Genomic DNA, 16496 nt, shown 5'->3' with positions numbered 1-16496 from the left:
ACTTATAAATAGAATATTAAGATTTGTAATCTAAAGACTACTAAGAACTAGGGCTTTGAAAGTGTTTCTTTAAGTATTAATTTGAAAAACCAAGGTAACCACTAAATAATCTATTCTGCACTCAAGTCACCAAACAACCCACATTAGTACAAAAGAATCATTTTATTTTAAAATGTTCTGGCAAGGTGACTTTCTTCATTCTAATTTGCCATAACATTTCTTTTTAAAGAGAGCAGAATTTCTGCCTGACATTCATCTAAACCAAGGGTTCTTAGCCTTTTTTGTTTCACAGACCACTTTGCAAGTCAGGTGAAAACCACAGTCCCCTTACTAAGTCCACACTATACTGTGTATTATTTAATAAATATATCACACACATACTAACACATCCCCACAAGAATAATGATAATTTTTTTTGAATTTCATTTCAAGCTCATGGACCCCTGGTTAAGAATCCCTGACCTAAACTGAATAAGAAATCCTGTGCAAAATGAATGCCTGTCATGAAAAAGCAGCTTAAGAAGAGGATTCCATATCAAAGGTCAAAACAATACCCAAAACACGGGGATGAAACAGCATTAAAGAACACAGCTGCAAAGAGAGTCTCAAAGGGAGCCAAAAAGATTCTTTGGCAGATCCAAGGAAAGTAGACCACAACAAAACTATAATTTGTCAGTTTTTTCGCTGTTTTTTAGAGTCTGTGTGAAGTTGAACTATAAGGAATGATTTTCAGATTAAAAACATCTTGGGTTAACTCCAAAAGTCTAGCGATCCTGAGTAGAAATGAATTTTCCAGATATCTTGAATACTAGCTTTTACTACACTTTCATTACACTGGTGAAGGGTCAAGGCAGGAGGCTGCCTGTCTGAGGCCTGCCCACTGAGACCATTTCAGATTGTCATTACATCCTAGAGACGACCTGGAGCCAGATCCTGAAGGAAGTGGCCTGCAAAATGTCTGCTTCCAGCACTGGTTTGCAGCAGGGCCAGGTGCAATGAAGAGACTTCTGTCAGAAAGAAAGACTGGAAACCACACAGGAGCTCCACTCAGCCAAGCGTTACAAATGGCTGGAGAGGTGACGGCGGTAACAGCAAAAATTCCCGGGTGCTGATTAACTACGGAAAGCCTACGTTAGTCAGTGGGCTTCTTTATAAACATTCACTCTAGGTGGTTTTTTAAATATATACCTTTCCTCAGCCAATTATGGTACTTCTTTAGTAATATCCTCACACCTTAAGGAGACTGGATTTCAGATTCCTTGATTTACAAGTATAGTCCCAAGTTATCTCTTTAGAAACATTATTGTTATTTATTAAACAATCCCCAAAGAAAATAACAAGCACTCATGAGATTGGCACTGTCTTCCAAAGCACTTCATAGCAGTCACCAAAATAGATTCTAGATTAGGAGTGAGAATGAGGACAAAATGCAGAAAATGGAAATTTGGATAAAATAATGAGGAAGAGATTTCTAGGCATAGGGGGAAAAAAGAGATGTGATCTCATAAACAAAATTGAAAGGCAAATAGCAAACTTAAAAAATGTTTTCAAATAATAAGACAGAATAATACAAACAGTTACTATCCTTAAATCATAAAGAGCTCTAAAAGCAATGAGAACATATTCATGGGCCTTTCATAGGCCATTACAAACAGGCAAAGGACTTGAGCAGACATTTCACAAAAGAGATAAACATGACCAAAAACATGAGAAAAATGTTCAGTATTATTACTATTGAGGAAATTCACAACAGACACCAATTTAAGCTCTCAACAAGCCCAGATTTAATGGATGTATGGCACCTACTAAGCACTATTATATAGCTCTTCTAAGTGCTTTACATATACCAGATACTTAATCCTTGCAACAACTCGGTATTAGTAGGTATTATTAACATCCCCAGTTTATAAATGAGAAACTGAGACACAAAAAACAGATCATGTGGCTGATAAGTGGCGGGGGCCCAGCTCTCAAGTCCGTCGTCTGTCTCCATGTCCACATGCTTAACACAGTGCTTTTTGTGTTAAGCACTGGCTTAACACAAACTGGCTATTGCAGTTTGTTATTATTTATGAATCCCCAAAAAGAAAAAGGATTATTTTTGTAAACTGGTCTGTTCCTCTGGGTCTGATGCCCTCTGAATGCATTAGATTCCGCTCTCATATCTTGATTAAATTAGTTGTTAAGATTAGGATTTTGATTCAACCACATCAGGAAGGTGTGACTCAGGGTTGAGTCCCTGCCCCCTTGGTGCGCTAATATAAAAGGACAGTCACTCAAGAACACAAAAGAAGACACAGGAAGAGAGAGAGCTCCGTAGACACAGAAGAGGAGAGAACTTGGACATTTTAGTCCTACTGTGTGACAGAAAGGAGAAGAAGGCTTAAATGGCTGAAACCCCAGGAAGAGCGATGAACCATTTACCTGATAGCCTATGGCTGAGATTGGGAAGAAGCCGGGCTCTTAGAACTTTAAGAGGAAGAAGGAAGGATAGCCCAGGCAGAGCTCACCCACCATCTTGAGTCAATACATGGCAACTGACGGGTGAGAAAGCAACCTTGAGAAGGACTCTTTAGGGCTTTATAACTGTAAGCTTTTACCCCCAAATAAATACCCTTTATAAAAGTCGACAGATTTCTCATACTTTGCATCAGCACCTCTTTGGCTACTAATATACCAGCTCTCTGGAGTCTAATGCATACGGTTGGGTGCAATGAAACTCCTACTCACGTGTTGTTGGTGAGCAGGAAATTGGTACAATTTTCTGGGATATACTGTGTGTCATCAAAGATTAATGCAACCTTCTGGAAGTCAAGGTCAGGATCGCTAATAAAATTCAATGAATTGGATGAGAGCAAATAAAGCTGCAACTAGAGAAATGACATTTATTATTTAAAAATGTGCGTGTTATGGGAAGTAGATGTGGCTCGAGCAGTTGGGCTCCCATCTACCAAATGAGAGGTCCAGGGTTCAGTACCCAGGGTCTCCTGGTGAAGGCAAGCTGGCCCATGTGGCAAGCTGGCCCATGTGGTGAGCTGGCCAGCGCGGAGTGCTGGCCTGCACAGAGTGCTGGCCCATGTGGAATGCTGCCCCACGCAGGAGTGCAGGCTCACATGGAGAGCTAGCACAGCGAGATGATGCAACAGAAAGAGACACAGAGGAGAGACAATAAGAGACACAGCAGATCAGGGAGCTGAGGTGGCACAAAAGAATGACTGCCTCTCTCCCAGTCCAGAAGGTCCCAGAACTGGTTCCCAGAGCAGCCTAATGAGAATACAAGCAGAAACAGAAGAACACACAGCAAATGGACACAGAGAGCAGATAATGAAGGGAGTGGAGAGAAATAAATAAATAAATACTTTAAAAAAATATGTCTGTTATGCAAATACTAAGGTCTGCATTGGATAAAGTGTTCAAGCAGGCCAAGGAGCATAATTATTCAAGGAAAGAATCAAAGTAAAAACTTGTAAAGATAAGTAACTGAGAAAGTCATTAGTCGGTAACGTCATCTGGTGGCAATCTGTGCTTTGCCTTTGTGTGGATTGAACCTGGCACCTCCCTTTGAACTGGTGGACACTCAGGGACCAGATAGGAGACCCATATCTAAGGGGGGAAATAGTCTGCAGGGGTAGCAACTTCCTATCATCAGAGTCAGGTCATAGCTCTTGTTTCATTTCTTAAGTCACATGCTATTTTATTATTTGGAAAACTGAGATTTTCACATTCAGCCATTCAAACTTTCAAATGGAGAATAAAGGCAGTTTGACAATGCCATGGAACAGAAACAATGGCCACCTGAGTAATCCAAAATTAAAAGTGTTTAGTGCTTGCCAAGAGAGAGATAGCTCTTTATAAAATATGCTTAAATAGCTTAGAACACAAAGAACAAGGATTTATGGTGTGAGAAAGTAGAATTTTGTCCAAGGAAAATAAAAGCTTATGTGTTAGGTTCTGGCTGGCTCAAAAGTGTATTGCCAGTTTCTCTTGGGATAGGCTATTATTCGATTTTCAACACCTAAAACATGGTCCTCATTAAGGGCCATGAATGGTTTCATAATATCTTGGTAGACTCTGGGCCACGCAGCAAAACCATAACCCTTAAATTCAGTTATTTTTTGCAAGGATAAATAGCTTTTTCTTTACCAACAATCAAATACCTTCAGCATGGTCATAACCTTTAATCCCAAAAGGGGGAAAAAAAGAAAGACAGGATACAAAACTGAATATAACACTGCATGATTCAAAGTGCTATTTCTGAGTGCTGGGTTTTTGGGTAATTTTAATTTTCTTCTTTAAGTGTTCTGTGTCCTCCAATTTTTTCTCAAAAGGGGCATGTATTATTTTAATGAAATTTATTAAATGTAATTATTAAAGTTAATGACTACACTGAAAAAAAAGTTTGGAGATAAAGGGAGAATCTTTGAACATCACGGGTGATCATCTGGACATCAGAAAGATTGAGGGAGGATACTTTTTAATAGTATGGGCGCCAGGTCTTGTTTGTAGACTGAGAGAGCCAGTTGTGAGGAAAGGATGAATGGAAAATTAATGCAAGAGAAGCATTACTGATGGAGTAAACACAGAAAGGAAGGTCAAGATCACAGGTTCATCTTATTGGGAAAAGAGGCAGAGTGGTACTTCATCTGGAGTAGTGGCCAAGGAAGGAAACAGGTAGAGAAATTTTTTATTTGGTGGTAAGGGTATTCCATCTTAGGTAGGCTCAGTTTATCAGTGAGGTCTGAGTTGAAGCTGTTGGGTAAGGGTCAAAGGGGCAGTGACTTGTGTAGAAGGTCTGGAATAGCTTTATAGGGAATGAGATATTGATAAAGAAGAGTAAGCATATATGTGGAATGGACCCTACCAGCAACTATGGCACCAGCAGTAAATCCAGAACAGAAGAGTATCCACCCAGCGCTAAGTTACTGGCATGGCTGGAACTGCAGAAGCACACAAAAAATAAAACGAAGGACTGAAGAACATGTAACTGAGAAAATCACATTCGATGGCCTCATCTTCTCAGTAACATTGGAAGCAAAGTCGCTGGCAGACAGATGAGTTGTGGGAAGGGTGAGAAAGAGGATGTCTGGTAAAATCATTGCATGGATCATGATGGGAAATTGGAAAGGAATAAATTAAAACACTCCTGAACTGCAGAAAGTGAAGTTTAAGTCATGCAACAGGAATGGACTTGGCTTTGGTGGCAAGCTACATTGTCCCCTGTGTCACTCTGAACTCAGCAGTTGGATTGAAGACAGAGCCAGGGATCCAAGTTTGGGAGCTGATGGGAAACAAAGGGAAGAAAGGGAAAAAAGACCTCAGGATTTTTTTAGGACATCAGCATCATGCTGGAATATGACAACATGAATCCAGGTAAACGTCAGCAAACAGTATTCTAGAAGACATACAAAAACCCTGCAGCTTCACCTTTGTGAGTCACTTCAGCGGGAGATCTGCAAGCACCTCGCAGAAAATGTCAGGGAACAAATCAATACTGTTACACAAAGCAAAGAACTTAGGAAAAGAAAATGAAGTATTTCTTACTAGCTGTGACTTGCTGCCTTTATCAGAACTGTTAAACTAGCAACTGGCTTTCATTTACTAGACTAAGAAAGAGCATTTCTTACTTCCTCTGATACTGGATATTTTAGAATATTTTCATCATTTCAAACACTTTCTGCATGCTCCTTTGCAGTCAATTTTCTGCCCCCATCGTCTAGCCTGATGTGCTTTCTGTCAATATAGATTAGTTTTACCTATTACAGAATTTCACATAAATTTATTCATATAGTAAGTACTCTCTTCTTCTGGCTTCATTTGCTCAGCATAATGGTTTTAGATTCATCCATACTGTGAGGCGCAATAGTTTCTTTTTAATGCTAAGATGTATTCCATTTTATGAACACCACGATTTACTTACCTATTTACTACTTGATGACTACCTGGGCTATTTCCAGTTTGAGAATATTATTAATTAAGTTGTTGTGAACATTTGTGTACAAGTCATTTTGTGGACGTGTTTTCATTTCTCCTGAGTTAAAAAAATGTAGAAGAGGATTTGCTGGGCATAATGTAAAGTGCATGTTTAACTTGATAAGAAAGTGCCAAACTCTTTTCTAAAAAGGTTGTACCATAGCAGTTTATTTTATCACCAGCAACATATGCAATGTCCCAGGTGCTCCACATCTCTGCCAAAATTTGGTATTGTTAGTCTTTTCTAATGTGAGCCATTCTACTGGATGTGCAGTGGTACCTCAATATAGCTTTACTTTGCATTTCCCTGATGACTAATGAGGGTGCTCATCTTTTCATATGCATATTTCTCTAGCTTCTTCAAATCTTTTGTCCTGGTTTCATTTAGTTGTATGAGTTGTTAGTATATCCTGTATGCTAGTTCTTGGTCAAAAAAGTGTATTGCCATTTCCTCCCCAAACTATGGCTTGCCTTTTCAGTTTCCTAACACAGTTTTCCAAAGAGAAGACCTTTTACATTTTGATGCACTCCAAATATATCTTTTTTTTCATTTATTTTTAGTGATTTTTTAATCCTACGAAATCTTGACCTCCTTTCCAACATTACAAAGATTTTCTTCCACATTTTTTAGAAGTTTTGTTTTTTTCTGTTTTAACTTTTATATTTGGACTGATGTTTATTTAGAGTTAGTTTTCACATATGGTATGAGGTAAGGGTCAAAGCTCAGTTTTGTCCATACAGACATCCAGTTGTTCCAAGGCCATTTATTGAAAGAACTATTCTTTCCCCGATTTTATTACCTTAGCATCTCTGCCACAAACTAATTGACCAAATAAATAAGAGCTCCATTTATGGACTCTCTATTTTATTCCATTGATTCTTACCCCATATCATACTGTTTTGATTACTGTATCTTATTTTAAATCAGGAAATCAGGTATGTAAATCTTTCAATTTTGTTCTTTTTCAAAATGGTTTTGACTAGTCTAGGTATTTTGCATTATTGTATAAATTTCATAATCAGCTCATCAATTTCTACAAAAACCTGTGGGAATTTTGATCAGAGTTGCCTTGAATCTATACATTAATTTGGAAAGACTTGTCATTTTAATAATATTCAGTCTTTTACTCCAAAGACATGGTATATCTCTCCACTTTTTTATATCTTCTTTAATTTTTTCCAGCAAAATTTTGTAGTTTTCAGTATACAGCTAGATCTTGCACATACTTTGTTCAATTTATATCTATATCATGTTTGGTATACTTAGTTAAATGATATTTAACTTAATTTTCCAGTTGCCCATTGCTAGTCTTTAGAAGTAATTGATTTTTATTTATTAACATTGTTTCCTGTGACCTTGCAAAATTTACTTATTATTCAAGTCTTTCACCTGGTTTCTAATAAGTTCTAAAGCCTTGCTATTCAAAGTGTGGTGCATAGACGACCCGTGCATCACCTTGGACTCGCTAGAAATGCAGAATTGCAAGCTCCAAACCAGACCTACTGAATCATAACCTGCTTTTTAAACAGATCCTCAGATGATTCATATACATATTACAGATTGAGAAATGCTAGCCTGGATCACATTTCCAGGCTAATTGGAATGATTTAGTGTAAACTGATAGATTAATAATGCCAAGAGAGGAGTCCTTCAAAGGAGCTAAATCCTCAAGAAGGCAGAATGCTTTGAGCATATTTTTAAAAAATCCTTTGTAGGAGGAAGTAACAGGTGGGAAGAAGGAGATGCAGGTGTAGGAGGTTTGAAGATGTGGTAATGAGAAGATGAAGACATTTCTTTCAGATGGACTTTGCCATTTCAGTGATGCATGAGGGAGATCATCAGCTGAAATTGAACAAGAGCGTATGGGAGGTTTGATCAAAGAGGAGAGGCCTATGAACTAGTCATCTCAGTGAGTAAGCAAATTTATTAGGAAAATGGTAGTATTTACTGGACATTAGCAAGTTACATTTGAATTTTTAAATCATGAATTTAAAGAGAAATCATCAGCCTGTTTATGTAAATTTTCTCTAATAATGAATGTTTAGTTGTTCAAGTACAGGTCCAAAGAAAGCAGATGGTAGATTTCAGGCAGAGTTGGAATATTGTTAATTAGTTATTTTGGAAAGAGGAAACACAAGGAATTTGAGGTCACTGCAAGAATTTTTGACATCTTTTAAGCTAGATCATGAGAGAAGTGAATAAAGAGGCTGGAGGACAAGTGAGAAAGTGATTGTCTGGTAAATGAATTAGAGATCTTGATGAGCTTAAGAATACTATGATTTACTAGAATAAGTGTGCTTCAAAAATGGGCAGCAGTAGTGTGAAAGCAAGGGACCTGAAATGAGGATTTTGGAGGTGGTAATTTCTGTCAGAAAGACAATGGGCGACTTGAGTGGAATAGAAGTCAAGGACCTAAGAGGCTATGATGTTGGCTGTTGGCTGGGACAGTCACATAAAATTCATTTAACTTTTTATTATGGGAAACTTTAAATACATACAAAAATAGAGAAAGATGTAATACACCTCCATATATACATCCCTCATCTTCAACAACTATTAAGTCCTGCTCAGTCTTTATCTCCACGTGTCTTCACACAATCACCTCTTCAAATTATTTTGAAGCAAATCCATACTTCACATCTTCACACCCATTAAACATATCATAAATTGCCTGTTACAAATAGTCTCTTTTTAAAAACAAGTTCCCAACACATGAATGATCCATCTAAAACAACTAACCATCACCACTTAATATAATCTAATTATCTGGACAGAGAGATTGTTAAATTGCCAGGCATCATGACAGAAGTCAATGTGGAGGTGAAGATGATAAAGATAAGAGCCTGGAGTTAATCCTCCGGTTTGCAGAGGGGCAGGGATGGCACCAGGTGGCAGCAATGAAGAGAAGGAAGTTTTTCTTGTCAGGTGGTCTCAGTCCCAAAGATGCAGGGTAAGATTTTTTCCCCCAGGAAAAAAAAAAAAAAAAAAGAATAAGTTTGGAAATAGCATTTAGAAAGAAAGGTGAAAACTTGGCATCTCTCAGTGTCACCCCTGAGATCCAAATTGTCTAAGAAAAAGAATAACCTCCACTACCCCACGAGTGGGTTGAAGGGAGAAAGGTGTCCAAGGGGACAGCCAGGTTTCAGGTAAACAAGGAAGTAAAAGAAACATTTTTAAAAGAGACTGAATGTATGGGGTTTGCAGACCGGGAAGGCACAGCGCAGAGTGTGGATGTCACAGGTAGAATCATGCTTCCTGAAAAAACACGTTAAAGCACCGCGGGGAGCTGGAGGCGGCCGCAGTGGGAGCAGCACACGGTGGGTGCAGAGAGGCTGCGGCGACAGGAGTGAGGAGCCGGGAAGGGGTCGCTCCGCCGTGGACTACAAGGCCTTCTCCAAGGAGCTGGACCAGTGGGTGCAGCAGCTAAACAAAGGTAAACAGCCTAAGGAGAACAAAGTGCACACCCTGTGTGAAAGGGCTAAGGAAATGTTAACAAAAGAAACGAACATGCAAGAAGTTTGGTTGCCCTGTTTCCTTCTGTGTAGATGTTCATGGTCAATTCCATGATCTTATGGAACTCTTTAGAACCGGGTGTGTGGGGGGGATGACCACACAAACTATCTATTCTTGGGCGACTATGTTGACAGAGGTCATTGTTCAGCGGATGCTGCGACTTTTCTGGTGGCATTAAAGGGGCGTTATCCGTAGTGCGTTACCATGAAAGCTGACAAATAACCCAAGTATGTGGCTCTTTTGTCTTATGGAAATGCTAAGATTTGGAAATGGTTCACAGATCTATTTGATTATCTTCCACATACAGCTTAGTAAATGGACAGATGTTCTGCCTCCGCGGTCACCTCTCTCTAGCCATAGCTACACAGGATGGCATAAGAGCCCTGAATCATTACAAAGAGTTCCACGTGAGGGTCCGATGTGTCATTTGTTTTGGACAGATCCAGCTGATTGTGGTGGCTGGAGTGTTTCTCCCTTTGGTGCTGGCTACACATTTGCACAAACGTTAATGAAATATTTAACCATGCCAATGGTCCCATTACTGGTTTCTCATGCTTACCAACTTGCAGTCTTCTTTGCAGAATGTCCTATTATTTTTATTTTATCTGAACCATACTTCATTGATGATGATTTTGCCAACTGTCTTTCTCGGCTTTCAATTTCTTTATGCATTCTGGGTATCTGGTCTGCAGGCTCTTTTTTGGAGAGTGTTTTTGGGTTTGCATTTACTTCCTCAGTATACTTACCCTATGCTGTCAAGTCGTTTGTCCATTGTTTCCACCCCCTCCCTGGGGCTCCAGTGCAGAACCAAGTCGGTGCATAGAGGTACTACTGGGTGTCCTGCAGGTCCAGTTACTGAACCACTGGGAGGCTTGTTTCATGCAGTTCCTCCGACTTCTTTAGGGCCATCATGCCATAGAAGCCCTTATTACAAGCCGCAGTTGCACAGAAATTATGAATTGTCTTTCAAGGTAAAGGAAACCCAGGAGCCTTTGTCTGCTTCAGCAGTGAACTAACTCTGATCCCCGTCTTTTGTGGAGCAATTTACCCCACCAAAACCAAACTCACAGCTCTCTCTGCTAGTTCCAGCTCAATCTTGGGTCTTCCAAAGTCTTCAGCACATTCAGTTCAGTTCCTGGTTCCTAGTCTACATGGATGCTTGTTTTGTTTTGAGCATATGTCTACATCTCTTCCATTTTTCCTTTTATATTTTATCCAACACCACTATGTGTTCAAAACAGAGGGAATGCTCCTAAAAGTGAAGCTAGTGTCCATTTGCCTGAAAATTCTGTATTAATTCAGCATCATAGGGTTTAAAAGAAAAAATACAGATTTAAGGTTTGGAATATTTTATTGCAGTTTTACAAAAGTGTTGATACATGAAAGACATAGTAACAAATGTTTTGACAAACAAGAGTTTATTACAACCCTGTGTTCAGTGGCTAATGGGTGATGTTTTTAAAGACTTTATTTAGAAACAGCCCACAAAGCATTTTAATTAAATGTCTTGTGAATTTAGGGAGGCAGGGTAGAAATTTGGACTTTTTGCAGAATTGTGTCCAAACTCATAATTTTCTTCACTTTCTCAAGGATGTCAGCAACTGGGGATAGTTAAAATCTTGATGGACAAATGTTTTGCCAAACTAGTATGGTGAGTGCAAGAAACATCATAAAAATAGAATATCAGAAGTCAAAGAGTGATTTCATCTTTCTTCATTCCACTCCCTACTGGATAGTTCATCTCATTCCTTCAGGGTTGCTGGGAGAATTGAAGGGAATCTTATTATAACAATTGGTTATGGGGAGGAAAAAAATCTATGCCACAGGGAGCAATTTTTTTTCCTAAAAACGTATTTTCAGTTTTTGCTGTTTTAAACCTCTCTGTGTATGATGCCCCTGACATTTTCTTCAACAAGATTCATGCCAAAGTAGAAGCTATGCATTTCTTATATATAGCTTAATGAAATGCATAAGTTTCTAAATTTTAAAACATAAATACAGTAGGAGATGTCTTGTGCATACATTTGAGGAATTTTCTGGCTAGAGTTTACCACATAGATTTCTAGCTTAGTCACATATTGATTGACAATGATGGTAGTGTTTGAGTTCAGTCTAATTATATTAGACAAGTTGCTATTTGAATAAGAGACCTTGGAATAATTAATAAAATCATTGCACAATAATTGGTCCCAATATTCGATATGTTAGTACCATCTAAAACTCTCATTTTCCTATAGCTGGGTTTTAGAGTTTTATTTTTTATATTTAAGCAATAGCTATATCCTACTAGATGTTCACTAATAGAAAGAATTTTGTTACTTTTGTCAAAGAGGATTTTGAGGGTCTCATGTTCATATGTGAGTATAATATAGACACACTAATGCATACATACACGGAACATATATTGGCTGTAAGAGCTTAGCCATTTTCATGCTAAGCCCCATTCTCATGGGCAGCATCAATAGTTTTTTATAACATGTTTTTAGCTATAGAATTGTTATATGTGCAAAGAATGCTAGGATGGTTCTTGCTTAACATAAAGAGGAGCAATGGAATCCATAAGCTTCTTGTACCCAATACCAAAAGGACTTTATGAAGTAAAGATGTTATGGGGGAAGGTGGGGGAATATATGGACATAGGAGACTGTCAGGTATGTGGTTGAAACTATAATGTTGAGAAAACTCGTTAGAAAATATAATAAGGAAGTTTCCCTGTTTAAGAGGCTTAAGAGGGGACATCTGACACACGGCAGGCTTCTAGGGAGTGTGTGAGTGCTCATTTTGTCATACTGGGTTATATCATTGGGTGGAGATCCATGTAATGAGTGTGAAGGTATACCTACATCCTGGGCAGGTCTGATATTCCCAAACAGAGGGAATTGTGTCTCTCGAGAGAACTGGTGGCTCCCAATGGGTTAGGGCAGTCGAGTATGTCAAGCCCTCAACATTGTTGCAAGTATCTGTGAATATGGTCCTTCAAGTAATGAAGATTGATTATCACTGTGGGCACTGTGGGGAGGGGGAGACTGGTACTGAATAGATGGTATCAGGGTAACTGTGGGGCAATGGAAGTGTTCCACAAGATCATGCAATGATGGATATAGGACATGTTAAACTACACCAAAAATGTATAAAAGTCTATAGGCTAAAATGTAAACCCTAATGTAAAACATAAGAACTTAAAATTTAGAAAATTGTATAGTCTAAACTATAAATCATAATGTAAATCAAAATGGAACCTTGGTTGAAAGCTATGTTTCAATATCTGTACATCAGCTGCAGTAAATATAGTATGAACATGTAAAAATATCATTGCTGGGGGAAGGGACAAAATGTTTGATGTTGGATATGTGGGAGAACCCTATATTATATATGTGAATTACTGTGATCTAAAACTTTTGTGAAGACAAAACTAATAATTAGAAAGAAAAAAAAGAGGAAAGGATGTAGACCCTGAGGAAGAAATTAAAGAAATTGCCTTGCCACTGTACATACAGGGCAACACCTACTGCAGTGATGAAAGGCAAAACATCAAAAACAAAGCTTTTTTGTTTTTTCATTTTGATACTTCAATTTATTTTTACTTTATTTAATTTTTCTAAATTGGTATGTATTCTATATCTAACGTTTGAACCCATCACTATATTACATTTTACTATTAACGGAACTTGGCAATATATTAGGCTTCATTTTTGAAGAAGTTTTGGACCACAGAAAGGTTCAACTATGGCTGAGGAGGAACACTGGTGTGGGGTGATATTGATGGGGGGCACATGGGTGGGAGGGAGTTCTCCAGGGCATGTATACAGGGTACATAAAAATATTAGGATACTTTCATAGTGGTTACAGATAAAAATGACAACTGAGGAAGTGCTGAGTTCCTAGCCAGGGGAACTCTATCACATTCCCCAATGGAACAGCAACAATCCCCCAAGTGCAATTGCAAAGACCAATAAAGAAGGATGGTCTGACAATGAGCCTTTGATACTGATGACAATGCTTATGAGCCTGTGTGCCTGAAATATGAACTAGGCCTAGAGCTGCAGGGTGCCTAAGAGTTACCTCCCGAGAGCCTCCATGTTGCTCAAATGTGGCCACTCTCTAAACCAAACTCAGCATGTAAATGCATTACCTGCCCCCTAGCATGGGACATGACTCCCAGGGACAAGCCTCCCTGATGCCAAGGGATTACTACTAAGCACCAGCTGATGATGTAACTAGAAAAACACCTTGAATAAAAGGGTAAATGCAGACCAGCAGAATATCTCAGCCTTCATGTAATATCAGGTGTTAAAAAAAAACTGCCTTTTGACATTGGATAAAAGGGGGAAATGGAAAGGACAAATGAGTTTATATGGCTGTGAGTCTCCAAAAAAGAGTCAGGAGGTCATAAGAGGGGTCATGCTTACACACGCCTCAGCAGGGTCCCAGAGACAGCCAAAATAGATACAACCCCAGGTACTGATTCTCCTGAGAGCTACAGAGACCCCCAGTTCTAGGGTCATGGCAGAATGCTCTGGAGTTCAGTGCCATGTCACCTGGCCGTCTTTGGAGTTTGTGTTCCTGAGTATGATGGAGTTGGACGCAGGTGTGACCTTTCTACACATGCCTTTGCTGTCACTTTTCCTGGACCTGTGGTTGGTATATACTCAGGAGACCTGAATGTCTGGACTGTCCATGGGACAGCCAGGCTCTGAGCCTCAGCAGACTTGCAATTCCTACCCTCTGGTTTATTGGACTTAGCCTGGCCAGTGAACAGGGAGATGAAGAATGTCAACCACCACACCAGGGACCCAAGAGTACCTACAACTGCAAGTAGGAGAATTGCATCCATCATCCATGTGGAATCTAAGCTCCCTCTTGATATCACCACACCAGGGACTCAAGAGTACCTACAATTGCAAGTAGGAGAATTGCATCCATCATCCATGTGGAATCTAAGCTCCCTCTTGATATAGAGGTGGAGTGGACATAACCATCCCAGGATCCACAGGATGGAGGAATAGAGTATGGATTAGAGTGGACTTGCTGATATTCTACTATGGAACTATTGTGATTAGTAATGAAAGAAATTACAGCATTGATGTGGATAAAGTGGCCACAGTAGCTGCTGAGGCTAGGGAGAGGGAAGAATAGATATGATGTGGGGACATTTTCAGGACTTGGAGTTGTCCTGAGTGGTATTTGTTGTTGTTGTTGTTGTTGTTGTTGTTGCATCATCTTGTTGTGTCAGTTCTCCATGTGTGCGGCGCCATTCCTGGGCAGGCTGCACTTTCTTTCGCGCTGGGTGGCTTTCCTTACGGGGCGCACTCCTTGTGCGTGGGGCCACTCTATGCGAGGAACACCCCTTCGTGGCAGGGCACTCCTTGCGCGATCAGCACTGGGCATGGGCCAGCTGCACACGGGTCAAGGAGGCCCGAGGTTTGAACCACGGGCCTCCCATGTGGTAGACAGACGCCCTAACCACTGGGCCAAGTCTGCCGCCTCCTGGGTGGTATTGCAGGGACAGACACTGGACAATGTATGTCCTGTCATGGCCCACTGGGTGGACTGAGGGAGAGTGTAAACCACAATGTAAACCATTATCCATGTGGTGCGGTAGTGCTCCAAAATGTATTCACCAAATGCTATGAATGTCCCATGATGATGAAAGAGGATGTTGATTTAGGAGGAGTGGGGTGAGGGGGATGGGGGGTATGTGGGGACCTCTTATATTTTTTTAATGTAACATTTAAAATAAAATAAAGAGAGAGAGAAAAAAAGAAGTTGTGAGGGAGAGAGCACAGACTTTGGAGCAGGTAGTTCTAGATTGGATCCTGTCTTTGCCACTGATTCATAATGTAAACTTGGGGGCTTTGTGAACCTCCTTCCCCCTGCACTTCTTTATTTGTAATGTGAAAAATGAACCCAGATCTGAAGAGTTTTTTTGCATCACATGATGTTCTTTGATCAATGACACATCTCAGCAAATAGGGCAGGGATGCCATTAGAATAAGAAAATATGATAATAGGTGTAGCAGTTTGATATGGTTATGAATTCCAGAAATGGATATTGGATTACATTTGTAATCTGGTTTGTACCTGGGCATGATTGAGTTATGATTAGACTTTGATTGGGCCACATATTTAGAGTGTTGAGTCCCCGCCTCTTGGTGAGTGGGGACTCACAGATAAAAGGTATGGCAAAGGACAGAGTTGAGGGTTTTTGATGTTGGAGTTTGATGCTGAACCTGGAGCCCCAGGGAGAGAGACAGAGCCATTTGCCTGATAGTCTGCAGCTGACCTTGTGGAGAATACTGAGGATCTGAGCCCAGAGGAACCCAGGAAGCCTGAACCCTAGCAGACATCAGCAGCCATCTTGTTCCAACATGTGAAAATAGACTTTGGTGAGAGAAGTAACTTATACTTTATGGCCTGATATCTGTAAGCTCCTACCCCAAATAAATATCCAACGAATTTCTTGTATTTTGCCTCAGCACCCCTTTGGCTGACTAATACAATAGGAAATAATGATTCGAAGCAAATTGCATGCAGTCTAAACTAGATATCTGAAGCTGAGAGACACCTGGACTATTACCTTTCTAAGAAAATCAGTCCCATCTGATGCAACTTAGACTTAGCTGGTAGATACTCCAGGAAACTTTGCTTCCTTATCTCCTCCATTGTTTCTACTCCTCAAGAATCTGTAGATCAGCTGTTCTTAAACAGGGATCCATGGGGGTCCATGAGCTTGAATTGCAAAAAATCAACTAAATTAGATGTCCAACATGATACACATGTTGCCTTCTCAAATACTACACCACAGTTTAATATTCTTATTCAAGATAAACAATAAGTCTGCACGTTGATGTCTTTAGAAAATAAAATTTAACTTTAACTTTCCTATATTTTTGATGTATTAAATTATTATTTAGTGTGTTAAGAAAGAAGCACATATGTATAGTATTATATCAAATGTTTTTTATTTTAGTAACTTTCAATATATGTAACTGATTTCCTTTGTAATTTTATT

General features: G+C 39.5%; 1 pseudogene; it reads left to right on the top strand.

Annotated features, from left to right (window-relative positions):
- The first annotated feature begins 9202 nt into the window (after positions 1 to 9202).
- LOC101423954 (serine/threonine-protein phosphatase 2A catalytic subunit beta isoform pseudogene) lies at positions 9203 to 10093 on the top strand (annotated as a pseudogene).
- Positions 10094 to 16496: the final 6403 nt, after the last annotated feature.

Source organism: Dasypus novemcinctus, chromosome 4 (genome assembly GCF_030445035.2).
Source record: "Dasypus novemcinctus isolate mDasNov1 chromosome 4, mDasNov1.1.hap2, whole genome shotgun sequence".
NCBI lineage: Eukaryota > Metazoa > Chordata > Mammalia > Cingulata > Dasypodidae > Dasypus > Dasypus novemcinctus.
Note: the sequence above shows the minus strand (reverse complement) of the source record. Positions and strands in the feature narration are given on the sequence as shown.